Consider the following 19,359-nt stretch of genomic DNA (forward strand, 5'->3'; position numbering starts at 1 on the left):
GTGCACTCGGCTGCCAGGCCCCTCTGCAGGTCCCACCTCCTCCAGAAAGCCCTCTCCCGGCAGTGCCGTCTGTCACAGGTGGCTCTCAGCGTGTTTGCCAGGAGGCGCAGCGGCCCCGGCCGTGGGACACCCATGTTCCTTGGCACCTTGCCCCAAGTCCTTCAGGCCCCAGGGGGAGACGACATTGAGCCTCTCTAGGCCTCATTTTCCCACCTGTAAATCTTTCCCTTGGTCTCTGAGGTCCTGTCTGATGTGATTTTTCCACAAATCTTCAGGTGGAATGTTCCGGTCCACGTTGAGGCCCCTGCAAGCTGCCTTTCCTGTCACCGATTGTGTGGCTCTGTGACTCATCTGTCAGAGGCCAAGGTCCTGAGAAACGTTTTTAGGAGATGGGCCGTCCTCTAAATAGATCCCCAGCCCGGGGGTTCCTCGGCTGGAGGACGGCGGGCGTGAAAAGCACGACATGGATTTTCCCTGTGGTTCCGGCTGGGGCTGGCTGGGACCGAGGCAGGGTTTGGCTTGGCAGAGTCTCCTCCCACCGAGTGGCAGGGGTGCTCTGGTTCCGTCCAGCGCTTCTCCCCAGTGGGGAGTTCGGCACTATGGGGGTGGCAGCAAAGGAGAGATGGCCAAGCCTGGGACCCTCAGCCAACCTTGCGGAACCCAGAAGACTGTCCCCGGGTGTGGAGGCGTGGCGCTGTCAGGTCAGAGAGATCAGCACTGCAGAGTGTGTGTGTGGGGGGGGGTTGCAGGGATGTGGGGTGAGGGGGAAAGTGGAGGGAGAGGGGGCAGTGAGGGGCAGGTGGGCCAGTGGTGAGGGTGGGGGCCGGACCCCCAGGATGTGCTCCAGAATCTGCAAAGCCCTGTATCCCAGGAGTGGTATTTTTCCTACTTGGAGGCCAAATGGGTTTGCCTGGCCAGGTGAGCCTGAGAGGTCGGTCTTTGGGAAGGGGGAAGGCTTGCCCTGTGCCCAGCGGCTGCCTCCGGAGGAGCTCTCTGCCCCCAGGGATTCCCACGGAGCTGCCCAGACCCCCGACCTTCCTGCCAGCCGGCCGCCTGGGTTCTGCTCTGGCTTGGCTCTTCCCGCCCCGGGACTGGACAGTTGTCATCTTCGCTCTCCCAGGGCCTTTGTCCTCTCAGGGCAAGCTGGTGTGTCCCAGAAGGGGATCAAGTCCTTGGAGAAGGGTGAGGTGGGAAGCTAGCTTCTAGCCCTGAAAACAAAAAAAGCCATCACTTTCCTAACAGTTTTTCAAAATTGTTGGCAGACGCTGGGCAGAAGGATTATGCTGGTTTTCAGTTCCTTCTATGAGATTGCGGTCAGGTGACTCTCCAGAGGAGGCTCTCGCCTCTGACACGGGGAAGTCACTTCTATGGGGGGCAGGGTCTCCATTCTGGGGGGGGTGGTTGGTGCTGATGCCCTGTGGGGGGCTTTTCCTGCAGATATCCAGGGTCCTGGGGGCACAGAGCCCCCCCTGCTCAGCTGCAGGATCCTGCCTGGGGGTCCTGGGCTTGGGGCCCTCATGGGTCAGCCCCCCATTTCCTCGGGTTCCACTCTGTGGGTCCGAGCTCTCCCACATGACTAGGAATCAGCAGGGACCTTCTATTTATTTGTTCAATCATACATGTGCATCGGTTTTGCAGAACTGTAAGTTTAATTTTTTTTCAGTGGCTGACGTGTTCCTGGGGTTACAAAATCTCAGGGTAGGCGGGAAGCAAAGCTGTAGCTTGCACCTGCCCTCCCTTCGCTGCCCAACCTGCTGGCCTCTCCCTCCCACCAGGCTGTGTCCACAAAGCAGCAAATGCCTTCTCTGTCTGTCCTCTCCTCACCCGGGGTGGCCCATACCAGTCACTGGGGAACACCTTGCTTTGTTCATGCCACTCTACGGGGTGCTGGGTGGGGGCGCTTGGGGCTCTCCAAGATGGATATGGCCTGCGGGCTGGTTCTGATGGTGGATTAGGCATGGGGAGAGCTGGGGACGTTACTGGACAGCAGGCACTCCAGCCTGATGATGCCAGCCTCCCCCTCCCTCCCCCTGAGGCTGGTCTGAGCCCCACCCCTGTAGCCCTGGACACGGCCACTCTGAGGCTTCAGCCTCCCACGCCCAACTCTCAGGGGGCTGGCTGTAGGTCAGGGTCAGCAGTCCCTGATGCTGCCCCAGGACGCTGGTTGAAACAAAGATCTGGTCGCTGGGGCCATGGCAGGCACAGGGGTCCTCTGTCACCAGCCTAGATCACAGGCAGGAATTTTGATGCATGAGAATTTCCTGCTTGATCCTGTGCCCTAATCAATCCCCCCAGCTCTCACCAAGTTGTACTGCGGGAGTGTTCTTATCCTGATGAGAAGAGACAAGCATATCTGTGGGGTCTTCCCAGCAGCCCTCCAGCCCTTCTGTTGGTTCTGACCCCCAGGGGAAAGGGGACAGCCCCTTCCATGGTCTGGGAGGGCTGGTCCCCTTCCACGTCTGGTGGTCATAACCAGAATCCTGGCTCCCAGAGCTGTGCTGGGGGCCCTGAGACCCTGCAGGGAGCAGGGAGCACCATATAGTGGTGGAGCCTTGGGGATCCTCCTGGACCAGCTGTGCTGAGTGCCCTTGAGAATCTGTCTGAGAGTTCCACCGCTCGGAACTGACCCATTGCCTGAGTTGACCACTCAAAGCCAGAGCTCTAACATGTAATCTAGGCTTCTGTTTGTTTTTAAGGGAAGGGGATATTAGGACCATCCTTTCCAGGAAACAAACAGGCAGGAATAAGATTTCACCCTTTAACTCCAAAATGGAATATTTTGCACCTTTGGAGATGGCACCTTTAAGTCAACCCTGGGTCTACAAACACCAACGAGTTTGAGGGCTTTGCCCTCCATAGAAAAAGCCTAGGATTCTTGCTATACCTTCGGTATCTTTAAGAACCAAGACATTTACTCCATTCATCCATCCATCCAACCAACCAACCAACCAACCAACCAACCAACCATCATCCACTAATCATCTGTCCAACCATCATCCATCCATCCAACCATCATCCATCCATCCATCCATCCATTCTATCCATCTGTCCATCCCTTTGTTGAAGTAATAGCACCAAGTGTGGCTCCTAGGATCAGACACTGGGCTGGGGAGACAGCCATGGCTATGATGTGTCGCTTGTCCCAGGGAGGATGTGTCTGGGGTGGGGGACACATGGCCATATCAGCTATCAGTGACAGGGCAGGGGAGGCCTGTTGCCCACCAGCTCTGGAGAGCTGGGGAGGAGGTCGGGAGAGGTGTGGATCCCAGAGCAGCAGGAAGGAGTTCATCGCACAATGTGGTGTGGTGGTCCCATGCTTCCTGGCTCCCAGCCCTCCAGCCACCCTGCTGGAGGGTCGCTCGCTATTCCCTGCTCACCACTCTCTACGGACAAAGATGCCAAGGGAGTGATTTGCTAGTGGCCACTCAGCCAGAGGAGCCAGAGAAGAACTCGGGTCTGGATCCCCTGATCCCAGCCTGTCGCCTTTCCTTGCCGCGTCTTCAGCGAAGCCTCACACTTGGGAACCACTCAGTGGAAAGCAGCGCATCTGCAGGGCAATGTGCCTAGGGAGCCCTGGATCTGACTTCCCGCTCTGCTGGTGTTGGGACCCTCCAGGCCAGGGATGGAGGAAATCACTTTGTGGTGGTCTCGGAGGGGAAGGCGGGGCTTGGGGGCACAGGAAGTGTTCTCCAGAGGAGCAGGGGCAGGAGGGACACAGGAGGGACACAGGAGGGACCGCATGCTGGGAAACAGGTGGGATGGAGCAAAGTCCTCCCTGTGGGTGTGCTCCCTGAAGCCCATCCAGAATGTTCCATCATCACTCACAGAGCACCTGCTAGGGGCCGGCCACGGGTCTCAAGCTGTAGAAGGTTGGGGGAGCTTCAGCACCCCACAATCTCCATCAGTTCCACCTGCAAAGCCACCCTGAATCTAAACAGACACTTCGGTTTAGACAACGGGACCCCATGCTCTGCGACGACCTTGGTTTCCTTTCCTTGATTTGTAACATCCCAACAGACAAACACGCCATTTTGGTTACAGCAGCCCCTGGACCACGCAGGCTGCCTGGGGTCCTCGGCCCCCCAGGGTGCCTCCCTGGCCCCGGGGGTTCAGCCGTGCAGTACTGAGAAGATGGGGTCTGCCCTTGCTAATTCTGTCATGGCCCCCACCGCCCCCAAGCTGTCAGCTACATTTTGGAAGCACTGCCCGATTGACATAATCAGCCCCATGCTCATTGACATCGTTATTGTTATCTGTAACAATACTTCCACTTACTTGGTTGGTAAAAATGGCAGCCTATGGCGTTTCATGGTGCATTTTGAATGAATGAATGAATGAATGAATGAATGAAGGACAACTGGGAGCAAACGGTGAAATGGCGCCTGCTGCCTCCATGCTCCAGGAGATGCCCCTGCAGAGGGAGGACCGGCGGCAGATATGGAGGCAGGAGGAAGCTGCTCACTGACCCTCTGAGCACCCTCTGAGCACCAGCTGTATACCGGGTATGGCAAGGAGGAACCCTAGGCTCAGCTTCTGCCAGTGCCACGCCCCAGTGTGGGTGGGTGGGAGTGAGCGGAGTCGTCCCAGAGGGGAGCCCAGGCCAGGAGGCACGACACATGCTGCAGGGATGTTCCCATAGGGTTAGGTGGCAGCATGGCATTCGAGGGAAAGCGGGGCAGGCGGCAGTGAGGCTGGAGTGTGGGATCCAGGGAGAGGTCAGCAAGGGGGGCCAGCGCCCCATCATGCCAGGGCGAGTGGGACCTGCAGATTTTGTTGTGAGTACGCCTGACCTTGAAGGTGTGTTCATCACCTTGGGCTGCCAGAGTAGAACGCCACGGACCAGCAGGTTAAAGTAAACAACAGTCATTGAAGCTGGAGGTCCAAGATCAAGGTTCTGGCCAATTTGGTTCTCGCTGTCTCCATGAGACAGGCAGAGAGAGAATGTGCCAGCTCTGGTGTTTCCTCTTCTGATAAGGGCACTAACCCCATCTCAGGGCCCCACCCTGATGACCTCATCCATACATAACCATCTCCTGAAGGCCCATCTCCAGATGCCATCCCATGGGGGGCTCCACCTAGGGATTGTGGGGGACACAGCATTCAGTGTGCACCCAAGGAGTTTGAAGCAGGGCAAGACCCGAACTGATTCAGCTCCTTCCGCCATCCCTCCGGCGGTCCGTGGGGAACAGCTCCGTGGGGAACAGCTCCGTGGGCAGCTAGGGCTGTGGCTGTAGCTGTCTCTCCCACCAGAGCCTGGGAGGGGGCCCTGGAGGAGGAACTGAAGACCAAGGACAGAATGGAGGTGCCACGCAGGCAAGGGGAAGTGCCCAAATCGTGGGATGAGCCTGGAGCCAGACGAGGAGGGAGTCGCTGGGCAGGGCCAGGAGGCAGGGGGTTTGGGGCGACCAGAAGCCTGGGGGCGAGGTAGGTGACACTGAAGAACACTGTGGGGTAGCCAGGACTGGGCGGCAGGAGCTGGGACACCAGAAGGGCTCAGAGGTTTCGGAAGAGACACTGTGGGATGTCATGGTCAAGGCTGTGCTCGGGGGAGGTCGTTCCTGCATCTTCTGTGGAGGTGAAACAGAAGTGATTCTCGCACTCCTTTTCAATAGACTTTTTGGTGAGAAGAGTCATTTTTCATTGCAATTTTTTTACTTTTCCCCAGGGCTTTATTTAATTTTTATGGAGAGCTTTGAAGACGAGGTCCCACGTGACCTTGGGCAGCCCCTCTGCCACCTCCATTTCAAAGGAACAAAGACTCTTTCCTACTCTAGAGTTTGGGGCAGGTGGCACTTCATTGCTTTTTGTTGTAGTAAAATAGACATACCACAGTTTGTCGTCTTAACTGTGTTCGGGCGCACAGCTCTGCGGCATTAAGGACATTGGCACTGTTGTGCCCATCAGCACCATCCGTTTCCAGAACTTTCCATCTTCCAGAACTGAATCTCGGTCCCGTGAATCCCTGAGTCCCTGTGTCTGGCTCATTATGGAGCGTAATGTTGTCCATATTCACCCGTGTGGCTGCAAATGGCAGGATCTCCTATTCTATGGCTGCATAATATTTCATTGCATTTTTACACCACAGTTTCTTTATCCGTTCATCCCCCAGTGGGCGGTTAGGCTGTTTCTGTATCTTGGGTGTTGTGAATGGTGCTGGGGCAAACGTGGTCTTCAGATGCCTCATTGGCACGGCACTTTGATTTTCTTCCGATGTATACCCAGAAGAGGGACTGAGAGATCACTCGCTGGTTCTGTGCTTAGTCTTTTAAGGAACGAAGTCCATACTGCTTTCCATTATGGCTACACCATACGTACATTCCTGCCAACAGTGCACGTGGGTCTCCTTTTCTCCACATCCTTGCCAACTCTCATTGTCTTTATCCATCTGTCCATCTATCCATCCATCCATCCATCCATCCATCATGATCCATCCATCCATCCATCCACCCATCCATCCATCTATCTATCCATCTATTTATCTAGCCATCATGTATCCATCCATCCATCTATATATCCCTCCATCCATCATCCATCATGTATCCATCCATCCATCCATATATCCAACCATCCATCCATCCATCCATATATCCATCCATCCATTCATGCACCCATCATCCATCTGTCTATCCGTCTATCCATCTATCTATCTAGCCATCTATCAACCATCATGTATCCATCCATCCATCTATCCATCTGTCCGTCCATCATCCATCTATCCATCATCCATCCATCTAGCTAGCTAGCTAGCTAGCCATCCGTCATCCATCATCTATCCATCTGTCCATCCATCATCCATCATCTACCTGCCTATCTATCATAATAGCCATTCTAGCAGGTACGAGGTGGTATTTCACTGTGGTTTTGATTGGCATTTCCCTGATGACCAGTGACGTTGAGCATTTTCTCATACATCTGTTGGCCATCTGGATGTCTTCAGAAAAATGTCCATTCAGGTCCTTTGTCCAAACTGCATGATTGCACTTATACAAGAGTTGAAAACATGGAAGTGGAAGATAGAATAGTGGTTGCCAGGGGCGGGGGCAGGTGGAGGGGAGGAGGTGTTGGTGCAGGGGTGCAAGTTGTGGTTCTATAGGGTGGATAAGCCTGAAGACTGGACGTTCGGCCTGGCAACCATAGCTGATGCCGTACTGAATATGCGAGATGTGCTAGGACAGTTGATTGCAGAGACGGCCGCCGCACACACACCCTGGTGATCGTGCGAGGAAGCAATGTGTTAATTGGCTTGACTGTAGTCTTCATGTCACTACATGTATGTTTATCAAATCATCAGATCATACACCCTAAGTGTTATACAATTTTTCTATAAACCCCCCACTAACCCCCACTTCCCCTTCCCTCCGGCCCCTGCTGCCCATCCTTCTGCTTCTGTCTCTGTGAGTTCAGTGACTCCAGGAAGTGGAGTTATAGATTATCTGTCTTTGTGTCTGGCTTCCTGCACTGAGCACAATGTCCTCGAGGCTCATCCATGCTGTAGCCAGAGTCATTTTTCAAAGAAACTACTAAGTCTCCCGATGTAATCGTTGAGAAGGGAATGGGGGCCCGAAGCCTTCCCTCTTAGCCCCACCACAGTCCCTGGGGCATCTTCACAGGACCCCTGGATCAAAGACTGGGCTGGGGCACTGGCTGGCACCTGGCAGAGGCTGGGCCAGGGGGACAAGCCCGAGAACAGCGCTGGGGGCTGGCTGGCACTCCCCGTGGGTAACAGAGGCAGCTCTGGTCAGTCTTCACAGTGCTGGGCTCGTGGCTGATGACAGAGGGGCTGTCCCTTGGGTCAGGTCATGGACAACTAGCATTTGGATGGGGGTCAGGGAATGGGTCCCACGGGAATGTGACAGTTCCTCAGTCACAGCAAGGCTCTGTCTATACTCCAGGGAGCTGGATGTGCAGGAAGGGCTAATCTTACCCTCCCACCCAGATGGGGGGTTATGGGCACGGAGACCCAACCCAAGAACCTAGATGTGACTCTGAGACAGAAGACAGAGGTCGGTGCAGCCTGGGAGGCTCAGCAGACCCACCCAACTCCACCACCTCTGGCCTTTGATGCCTGGAGGGACAGAGCCTCTGGGCCAGCCACCGCCACCATGCCTTGACCGCAGGTGGAGGGCCCGGGGACGGCCAGCTCACTGCCATCCAGCTCTTCCAGCTGTCCTAGCTCCTGGTCCCGTCTCAGAGCTGCAGGAGGAACCGAGTGGGTTGGGTGGGTTGAGGTGGGTTTCACAGGGGATCTCTGGTCCCCCAGAAGCCAACATCAGCTGCGGCCACTGCCAATGGTTTGGGTCATCGGGAGTCAGGTTTTCATTGAGAGAGTTCCCGTAGACCACCTGCTGCCCCAGGCATCCCTATTATTAACCCTTCATGCTGGTGGTAGCTTTGCCAAAATTATCCAACCAACACTGGTTGATTATAACTAAAAAGTCCATCATTTGCATTAAGGTTTGCTCTTGGTGTCCATTCTAGGGGTTTGGACAGAGACATGTTGACGTGTGTCCTCACGCTACAGTGGCACACGCAGTAGTTCCACCGTCCAAAAAAACCCTCCGTGCTCCCCCGCTCATCCCTCCCTATCCCCCAGCCCCTGGCCACCACTGGTCACGGTACTGTCTCCATGGGTTGGCTTTTCTCAGAATGTCCTATCCTTGGAATCCCACACCGTGTGGCCTTTCCAATTGGCTTCCTTCACTAGTAATATACATCGAAGATTCCCCCACGTTTTCTCGTGGCTTGAGAGCTCCGTCTTTTTGGCACTAAACAATATTCCATTGTCCGGAGGGACCACGGTTTATTTACCCATTCATTTACTGAAGGACATCTTGGCTGCGTCCAGGTTTTGGCAATTATGGATAAAAGCTGCTATAAACATCCGTGTGCAGGTTTCTGCGTGGACACAGGTTTTCAGCTCCTTTGGGTAAATACCAAGGAGCCCAGTGGCCGGGCGGTAGGGTAAGGCTAGGCTCCACTTCATAAGAAAGTGCTTTGTGTGGTTTTTTTTTAGTCTAGAAAGTGAATGATGACATTTTAAAACAGGAAAAAAGGGACTTACCCTTTATCCCATTGGGATAAGATTAAACTGTGTCCTTCACAGTTTGAACATGAGAACTCTGTGTGCTCCCCGGGGGCCTGCACCCCTGCAGCCATGAGCCAAGAGGGCTCCCTGGGGCTTCTAGAGAGACCGTCACACATTCTCATGCTGGGCGTTCCTCTGCTCTTCCCGGATGTTCAGGACCACCCACACCAAGCCCCCCCCCCATCACCTCGTCCCCGTGAGACATCCAGGGAACCCCTCGTGCCCCAAATGCACAGCCCACACTTCCATTCCATGTCTCATGGGCTCCTTCCCCCTCCTCTCCCCAGCCTCACCCCACGAGCCCAGCCTGAGATAGGGGACTGGGGGCAGACACTTTATTCAGGAGGTGGTCCAGGAAGGTGAAGGGAGGGAGGGGTGCTGTAGGACAGGAGCGACAGCACAGCGTGACTATGGTAGGTGCCTGGGGCTCCATCCCACTGGGGACCCTCCGGGCAATGCCCTTGGGACCTGTTCCCAAAGGTGGGGGGGCTGGGGCTGGGGGTCTTCATCTCTCACCCTGTCCCCGGCAAGCTGAGTGCTGTCCCCGGGGTGCTGAAAGGGGGCGACTCCAGGGGACCCCCGTGCACACACTGAGCTGGAGAATCCCAGGAAGTGGCTCCGAGAGGGGTGGGTGCAGAGGTGGCGGGGGGGTCACGAGCCTCTCCTGGGTGCGGCCCTTCACCTTCCTGCGGCCTGAGGGTGCCTGTTTCCTGGGCACCTCCGTGGCACTGTCTTCTCTCACTCATCCTCCACTGGAGGGCCTGGAGGTGGGGGTGCATGTCCTCCTTGCTCCCCATTCCTCTTCCAGAACATTCTCCCCCGGTTTTGAACTTGAGCTCTTGGACTCTACTTTCCATGCTGGGGTCATCTGCAGACCCCAGGTCATCCCTCATTCTTGGAAGAATCCCATCCTTGCATTTACTCTCCCTTCCCCTCCCCACATCTGGAACCTGGCCTCCCAGATGTTCCCTTCCTCCCCCCACATGTCGGTCCCACCTTGGCTTCCATCCCTGCAGCAATGTCCAGCACCACCCCTCAAACCTTCGAGCATCCAACACCCAAATCCCCACCCTCTGTCCTTCCCATTCCCCCATGGTCTCTGCCCTCACCCCCTCACCTCTGCACTACCCTCCCCACGGTTGCAGACCTCACCCCCTCACCTCTGCCCTGGGTTCCAGGATCCGCCATCACTGCTGCTTCTTTCCAGCCCCTGTGGAGCCGCCTGTTTCCCTTCGGGCGAACTTGGCAAGAGCGTGGCTGGAGGGAGACAGCCGGCCCGACCGTCTTCCCCGCAGCCGTGGCCGTGGACCTCTGTGCATCTTGTGCTGTGCTGCCAGCTGGCCTCCTGCTCGGACGCCCCCTCTCCCTGACCAGGACGGCCTCCCGCTGCCCACGTCAAGTGTGACCCTTTCCTGCTTCCACCAGAAGCCTCCAGAACCGCCCAGCCCCCACCCATGTGACGCGTTCTGCCCTCCTCCTCCCCTCCCCGCACAGTGCCCTGCTCTGGGCTGTTCCCTTGGCTCCTAAATGCAGCCTCGGCTTCAAAAAGCACGTGAAGCTGCCTGGAGCCCCCGCCCCAGCCCTGCCCCGTTTCTGTTCCCCTTTACAACGGAACCTTTGCAGGTGGGCTCTGTGCCCGCCTCCCTGCCACGCTCTGCATCCGTGGCGAGCGGTGAGTGCCCCACGCCCTCAAGGCTTGGGTCTGGGCCAGAGGGGCCCTTGTGGGTCACCCGCGGTCTGCACCTGGCCTGGTGGGGTCGCGCTGGCCTCATCGGGAGCTCCGGCGGGCTCTCCACGGCAGCTTCTGCCTCAGCCCCGCTTCCTCCTTGTTTTTTTCTCCCCAAAGAGTGATGTACTTATTTGAGAGTGAGAGTGGGGGGAGGGGCAGAGGGAGAGAGAACCTCCAGCAGACTCCACACTGAGCAGGGAACCCCACGCGACTCGATCCCAGGACCGGAGGGCATGACCTAAGCCAAAACCAGCAGCCGAACCGTCAACTGACTGCAGTACCTGGATTTCCCCTCGTTCCCATTTCTAAGGTTGAGTGTCGTAGACTTGGCCCAGACCTTCTCACTGCTCCCCTGCCCCTCGCTTGTGCCCTGGTTTCAAGCACCAGCCGTGTGGGGAAGGCCCCTCATTTTTATCTCCAGCCCCAGCCTCCTTCCTGATCTCCCAGCTCGGAGGTGGGACGTCCCCACGTGACAGCGAAACAGAGCCCTCGAGTCCGTGTCCAGAGCCGCACTGTTGGCCCCGGGGGACTGCTCATCTGCACACCTGTGGGCTAAGCCCTGGGAGCTTCCTCCTCAGCTCCCACCCCAGATTCGGGCCCCCTGAACCTCTCCTCTCCCTTTGCATTCTGCCCTCGGTTCAGCTGCCCACTCTGCCTTAAAGCTGGCCTGAGCCTGCCCCCACCTCCCACTGCCCATGGCCTGTCCCTGCCCCACCACTCAGCCTCCTGCGTGTGACTCCCCACATCCGCCCGTCTCAACCGCAGGCAGAGCGAGGCTTTCAAAGTTGGTGAAGTCTTGACCCCCCCCCCCCCATTCTGTCTCCAGGGTCTCTCAGCTGGAGTCCCAAACCCACTTGCCCGGCTTCCCTGCTCCCGTCCCCTCTGCGGCTTTGCCTCCTATCCTCCTGGGCCAATGCCTGGCCTCCACGCCCTTCCTTGCACCAGGTACACCTCTGCCCCGGGGCGGGACTCTCTCTCCTCTGCTTGCCACGTGATCTCCCGCGAGCCCGGGACACATTCTCCCATTTCCGCCAGATCTTTGTCCAGACATCCTCTGGGCGGCAGGATCTTCCCCGACACCCTCCTGTAGCGCACGGCCCTCCCCTCTGGATGCTGGCTGCCCCCTCTCTAGACAGGGACGCTGCTGAACTCCTACGCGCCCGGACAGATAATGACCCAACGCAACAGGAGCTTCCGACAGCCAAACAGGTGTTCTGGCTCGGCGAGTGGCTCGCTTCCACGCGGTGGCACAGGGACCCAAGCACCTTGCTGCTCGTGGCTTTTCCACCCCCACCCGCGTGGTCTTGCAGTTTCTTGCCATGCACGTGGCAGGTTTCTGTGGCCCAAGCCCAGAAATCTCCCACAACACGGGTTTAAAGTGCACGGCTCACTTAGAGGCAGATTTTTTCCCCAATGAACACAATCCAGGACTGTAAACGAATTTTCTCTCCCCTACGATTTCTGGAATACCATTCTCGTTCCTCTAGCTTACGTCCCAGTAAGAATGCAGCTGACGCACGCAGCTCACAGTCCGTGTAACACGTGAAACATGGGTTCACCCACGGGGTAGGCCATTTGTAGGGCTTCCGGTCAGCAGGAAGCTATGATTAGTTAAGTTCGGGGGGGTGGGCAAAAGTCATAGTCGGGTTTTGGATGGCAGGGAGGTGGACCCCTCCCCCCGCCTTGTTCCAGGGTCAGCTGCATTATGTTCCCCCAGCCAGGGCGGGTCACAGGGCTGCACGTAACCCCAGGGAGGAGAAGTCCAGCCACGTGCCCGGGAAAAATGTACCCACTGCAGCTTCCCCGCACCGCCCCACCTGCCTTGGCTTTGTCCTTTCTTGACGTCCACCTCCCGACTTATTCCGTATTTCTTTATTGCCTGCCTCCCCCTGGACTCGCGGTGGAAGGTGAGCTCCTCCAGGGCGGGACCCTGTCTTCTTCCACTGCTCGGTGAGTGTCAGCAGTGCTCGGACACGGGGGCACATGAGCAGTCCGTCGGGCAGGGGACACTCAGCCCCTGGGGCATCTGTCTGCTCACAGGGTGAGGTGACAGTGGCCTCGGGACCCACCCTATGCCCTCTGCTTGGTTTGCTTCCTATTTAACAGGACATCTTTTTCCTGCTTCTGGGGGGTCTTCCCGGTGACACTCTGTGATGGCCACATTTGTGATCGTCTCATGAATATTACTGGGCTGTTGGGTGTTAGGCTGGCGGCATTTCCTGGCTGTTTGAGCCAGAGGGCTGCAGTCCAGAGTCACACCAGCGTCGCTTCTGCCTGCTGCCAACGTATTTTCTTAGGGCCTCTTCTTCGGAGCAGGGGTATTGGGGCATGAGGTGTGCAGGGAGCCCCCCCAGGCCCCGTGCGCCCATCCAGTGGGTGGCCCGCAAGTTGGACTAACACACAAGACACACTGGGGGAGGCTTCCACCCTCATTTGAAATAATTCTGAGGCGTTTTATAAGGTAGCCGAGAGAAAGGGAAAACGTGAGAAACCTAAGGACAGAAAAAATGTATAATTCCACTACCTGGAGAGAATTGTAGCTGCGGGCATCGCCCCTCCCAGATGCTGGACTTCGCATAGTGCGTAGACATACACACACGCACACACATACGCACACATACACACACGCACACACATACGCACACATACACACACGCACACATACACACGCACACATCCTCACTGCTCAGAGGATCTGATTTAGTAGCCGGCTTTTCCTCCCCCACATATGTAGGTATTTTTCATGCCACTGTAATCATTGCATAAATAAAATGTTAATGCCTGCACAATATTCCATGATATAGACTTATCAGCACAAGCGATCAACTCTATTTTGTCTGGCTTTTATTTTAAAATAATTTAACAACAAGTATTGGTTTTTTCCCTGATTCTAATTTTCTTTTATTTATTTATTTTTCACTTTCTATTTTATTTTATTTTTAAGATTTTTTTATTTATTTGACAGAGGGAAAGGGAGCACAAGCAAGGGGAATGGCAGGCAGAGGGAGGGGGAGAATCGGGCTCCCCACAGAGCAGGGGGAGCTGGACGTGGGGCTCGATCCCAGGACCTTGGGATCATGACCTGAGCTGAAGGCAGTCGCTTAACCAACAGAGCCACCCGGGTGCCCTCTTTTTTTTTTCTTTGAGATTTTATTTATTTGGGGGAACCCAGGTGGCTCTGTTGGTTAAGCAACTGCCTTCAGCTCGGGTCATGATCCCAAGGTCCTGCGATTGAGTCCCTCATGGGTCTCCCTGCTCAGCAAGGTGTCTGCTTCTCCCTCTCCCTCTGCCTCTACCCTTGCTTGTGCTCTCTCTCTCTCAAATGAATAAATAAAATCTAAAAAAAGGGGTTTCGTTTATTTATTTGGGAGCACGCATGTGCGTCAGCTGGGGGTGTGGGGCAGAGGCAGAGGGAGAGAGAGAATCTGAAGCAGACTCCGCCCTGAGCGCAGAGCCCGATGCAGGGCTCGATCCCACGACCCTGAGATCATGACTTGAGCAGAAATCAAGAGCTGGACACTCAACTGAGTGACACCCAGACGCCCCTCTGATTCTAATCTTTTAGGAAACTGGGGATCTTCAGAAAATGACAAAGAAGCAAAAAAACAAAACAAAACAAAAAAACCAAACTCACCTGTAACAGAAGAAGAGAGAGAGAGAGAGAGAGAGAGAGAGATCCACCTGTAGAAGAAATAGCTTTTTTAATTAAGAAAGAAACACAGTGGTACTTGGTCTTCTCTTCAAGAAAATGTGGGCTCCCAATATCAAATATACGAGAAGGAGCCTGTCCCTCCTGAGCTAGTGCACACTGAAGGGACCCTCCCAGGAGCCTGGGGGCACAGGACTGTCCTCTCTCTTGCAGGAAGTCCGGACACAGGCCTCACTGCTCTGCAGCCCCCAGCCCTGCAGGGGCTCCCTGGTCCAGACTGAGCCCCAGGCCTCCCCACTCCTACCCAGCACCTGCACCTCCACACCCCTCCCATCTCAGTCCAACATGTCTACGTGAGCTCCTGGAGGACGTGGGTCCTGTGTCACTCTCTCCTGGCCACCCCACAGCCTGGAGCAGAGAGCTGTGCAAAGAGCAGGGGAAGGGGGGGCAGTCTGAACATCCTCTTTCATTCCTTTATTCCTCCCGCCCACATCATTGCACGGGGGCCTCGAGTCTGCCACGCTCTATTTTAGGCCCAGGCTATGGCAGGCAGCAAGACATGGGGTCAACCTTCTAGTTGGAGATAAAATACTACGAAGGTAGACTGACATGTAGATAATAAAAGTGTGAAGATAGAGAAGTAAAGAGGAGCAGGAGGCGGGGGTCGGGAGCACTCTTTGATACAGGTGGCTGGGAGGAGGTGTGTTCTTGTTGGGGGAACTGCAGGTGCAAATGTCCTGGGGCACGATTATGCTTGGCATTCCGGAGGAACAGGAAGGAGACCCCAGGCTGGTGTGGAGCAGAGTGGAGAGGCTCTGGGAGGTGGGGTCATGGATGGGTGGCTAGACACCACCCCCCCAGAGCTTTCTGGATCTACTGTAATTGAGAGTGATGTTCTAAATAATTAACTGACAAGTGTGACCAATGAGACTCCTGAAGCAGGTCCCAGGTCCCCAGTCCCTTGCCCCAGGTACTAAACTCTTAGTCGTTGGATCATGGGGGAGAGTCAGCTAGGTGCCCACTGTGGACCCCACCACTGGTCACACCAGCCTCTACACTGGGGACGCCTCTGCCTCATGCTTCTGGGGACCCAGAGGGTCTTGCCCGGTGGCCTCGCGTCTACCACACTTCATGCCAGTGAGAATTCCCCGTCTGGGATGTTCTGCTGGGTTTGCCTCCAAGGGCACTACAAGCCCCAGGCCGACTGATTCCATCTCCCATCTCCCCAACGTCTCCCGACCCCCTCGCCTTCTCTGACCTTCTCCCCTTCTCTGCCTTTCTGACCTCACTGTGCAGACCGAGGGCGAGTGAGCCATGGGGCTGCACCCAGTAGATGTTCAGGACGAGGGAGCCACGGCTGCGCTCCCCACATTGCCCTCCCGAGCACCTCAGCAACAGGACGGCCACTGTGGTTGGAAACCCATGCCTCGCTGGCCCTGGGAGGGAAAGGCCACATTCCTGGAAGAAACCCATGCTTTATTTGTCGATTTATCTATTTACGCGGCCACAGAGCTATTTATTTTCGACTCCAGCATCGTCTCATTAGGGAGGCACCAAGAAGGAAAAAAAAGTGAAATTGATACGGGGTCCTTTTCAAGTGGGGAGCAGGCTGCCTGTGGCCTCTGGAGAGAGGCTGCCTTCTGATCTCCTTCCAGTGCGTGGGGGCCCTGGGGCTTCTGCGGAGCGTTTTGTAAGATCCCTCTCCATACCAGGCCAGCCACCTCCGTCCTTGACCACATCAGGGGAAGGCTGCACGCCGCTTCAAAGTCCGAACAATACTGTGCAATTGGAAACATGCGTGTTTTGCAAAGTATCAATTTAGCAGCTGGGTTCAGTTGGCCAGGCTGGGCAGGCCAGCTGGCTCAGATTCTGTTGGGGAATGCCGTACAGCCAGGAGTCCAGAAGGCCCCGGGTTCGAATCCCAGGTTTGGCACTAGCAGGCTTGGGTGAGCCCCTGCCCCGCTCTAGGCCCCGGTTTCCTGTTCAGCTGACGACTCATGGACAACCAGCCGCGAACCATTATAGTTGATTACTTGGTTCCGACCATAGGGCGGACCCAGAAGAAGAAGAGTTTCCAAGGACAAATCTCAGGACACTGGGTGGAGAGGGCTCCTTACACGTTATAAGGCCCAGGTCTCTAATGGGATTCAAGCTGTATGTCTCGGAAGCAGAAAACCCAACTCCAAGCAGCTCATCGGCTGAGAAATCTGGAGCCAGTGGGGTCTGGGGGCAGCTGAGCCAGAACGGGGTTCCAAGTCTCCAGCAGAGTCTCCTGCTCTGTCTGCCTCTGGGTGTTGGAGCCCTCATTGGGCTGGGTTGCCTCATGGCAACAAAGTGACTGCAGGGGTTCCAGACTTTGCTTCTGCATCTCTCCTTGGTTAAAGCAAGAGAGTGGGCTCAGTGAACAGAAGTCCTGAGCCTTTCTGATCGGACTAACCTGGGCCAATCACACATGGGTCAGGGAAATATTACTTCTTGTTAGTTCTCGTCCCTTAAGAATCACTCTGGTAGGGGTGTTGACGTTATCATGACAGGCTCAGACGGATCCGACTCCATTCCTGGAGCTCTGCAAGAGGTCAGCCCCATGCCGACCACGTAGCTGCCACCCATGGGGTGGCTGGGGCGTCCCCCCGCTCCCCGCCACTGCCCTGCTCCGCGAAGATCCGAACCTGCTATGGGGGCTGTTCCCGTTGTCCGTCTTCGCCCAAGGGTAGAATGCAGCTCCCAGCCCATGTCCCCCATCCAGGCGCTAAGCCCAGGCCTTCCGATCAGCTTCCCCTCTGGGGCGCTGTGGGACCTGGCTCCTGAATGTGGCTGGCCCTGGCCAGGTGCCTTCCGGAAGGTGGCTGCCACGAGGCTGTTTGTTAGAGGAACCGTCCTGGGGCGGGGGGGCAGCCGGAAGCTCAACTGTATCCCTAGTTTCCCCCAAATGAAACAGCTGCTTTGCTGGATTTCATCTGTACCTGTGGCTCTGAGACCCGCGGCCGGAGAGCCCCGAGAGCTTTGCCCACTGGGGCTTGCCGAGCGGCTGGGCTCCAGAGGGCGCGGGCTGGGTCGTGGTTGGCTCTCAGCGGGCAGCTCCGTGGGTGAGGGTGCTCACGGGGGCTGAGTCATCGGGGCGGGCGGTCCCGTCTGTTCGGTGGCACGACAGGACGAGCTGCTCCTGGGCGTGTCCGATGCTAGGGACCTGCTTTGGGGTGACAAGACCCGATTTTCAGTCTGGCTTCTCCGCTGCAGGCCGTGGGCCCCATGCAAGTAGCACGACGTCTCTGGGCCCCGGCTAGCTCCTCTGCATGGTGTCGTCAGGGCCTGTAGCCCGATGGACTCAGAGGGCTCACGCCAGGAGACCCAGCACGTGCTGCCGCGTCCCCATCGCCGCCCTGGCCGCACCATGCTTTCAAGCCCTGGGGTGAACATCTACCTTCTGCTGCACTGAACGCACCATGAGGGCTGGACCACGTGGTAGCTGCTGTCCGCTCTCCTGCCCCCTTTCTGGCTGCCCGGGATCCCAGCCCCCTGTCTGGGGCATGTGACCCAATTCGTGACCCTGATGGGACTTTGATCCAGGAGCAAGTGTTGCCAAGAAGCAGGAATCGGGGCAGAGGCTGGGGGCTGCCAGGGCACGTGCAGGTGGAGGGAGCCATGTCTGGGGGCTTCTCGAGGCTTCCGGAGGCTCCGGTTACGTCAGACACCCACTTCTCTGTAACCTCTAGGAGGTCGTGTCTATCTGTCTCCTGGTGTCTGGGTGAAAAGCCAAAGGCAGGTGACCATTCCCCGTAGCACCTCTAGGCCGGGCTTCTTGGGCTGCTTTGTGCCTGGGGGGCATTCCTGAAACTGGGGTGCTCGGGCTGGAGGAGAGCCTGGGAGCAGGAGCGGGAGGTGCTTCCTTCGCGAGGGGGGCAGACCAGAGCCGGAGGGAAGCTCTACGTAGTGAGGTTTCAGCTGCAGGTAAGACAAGCTTTCTCACTGTTGAGCGTCCATAAATGGGACGGCAGCCCGTACAGATAGGGAGCCTCCTGTCCCCAGGGCTATTCAAGCAGAGCTTCCTTCTCCAGAGGAGCCTTAGAGCAGCCCCACGCCTCTACCTGGATTTTCCTTGCTTCCTCTTCAGTCTGGCTTGCTCACCTCTGCGGGAGGAGGGCCCATGACCTCTGCTGTCCACGCAGACGTGGCAAACTGTCCCTGACGTTGGCCAGACTCAGGCTGGCGGGGCGTAGGCATCCCGGTCTCGCTGGCCTTACATGGCGCTGTGAGCAGAGTCCCCCGGCCACTAGACAGGCCAGTATGAGGCGTCTGGGAGTCAGCGCTCCAGCCAGGGAGGTGGGCCCACAAGGATGGGTCCAGCTCGACCCAGAGAGTTCTGCGTCCTCACAAGGGAGAGCTTTGCTGTCTTGGTGGGTGAGAAAGTGTCCACAGCCACCCAGAACCACACAGGGGGACGTGGAGGTGCTGGTCGCGGTGTGAGTGTCCCTCGTGGGCTGGGGTTCGAGGTGTTTGTCCGTGTAGCCATCCACCTGCACAGGTGCATGGGGTGGGTGGGGAGGACCGTCCCAGAGATCCGGGGGCTTCCGGGAGCTGAAGGGCCGTCGGGGGAAGAGGAAGAGGAAGAGGCTTGCTTTGTGGGTTGGGGTCCTGCCGGGGCGCACGCAGACCAGCAGTGAGGGCATGGCCCCTTTGCTGGCCCCATCTGGGAAGGCTGGCAGGTGACAACTCGGACTCCCAGGACAGACTCGTGGACGGGATGGGGTGCAGCTTTCCAGGAGCAGGTCCTAGATGTGTCCTGCACTTCGGGGTGGACTCAGGGGCCTCCCACCACAGAGAGCACGCTGGCCCGCTGCTGGAATCACTGAAGGCATCGTTTTTCCTCGGTGGCCCCCCTCCCCCTCACTTGGGCTA

Source organism: Enhydra lutris, unplaced genomic scaffold (assembly GCF_002288905.1).
Source record: "Enhydra lutris kenyoni isolate GAN:26980312 unplaced genomic scaffold, ASM228890v2 scaffoldscaffold22, whole genome shotgun sequence".
NCBI classification, from domain to species: Eukaryota; Metazoa; Chordata; class Mammalia; order Carnivora; family Mustelidae; genus Enhydra; species Enhydra lutris.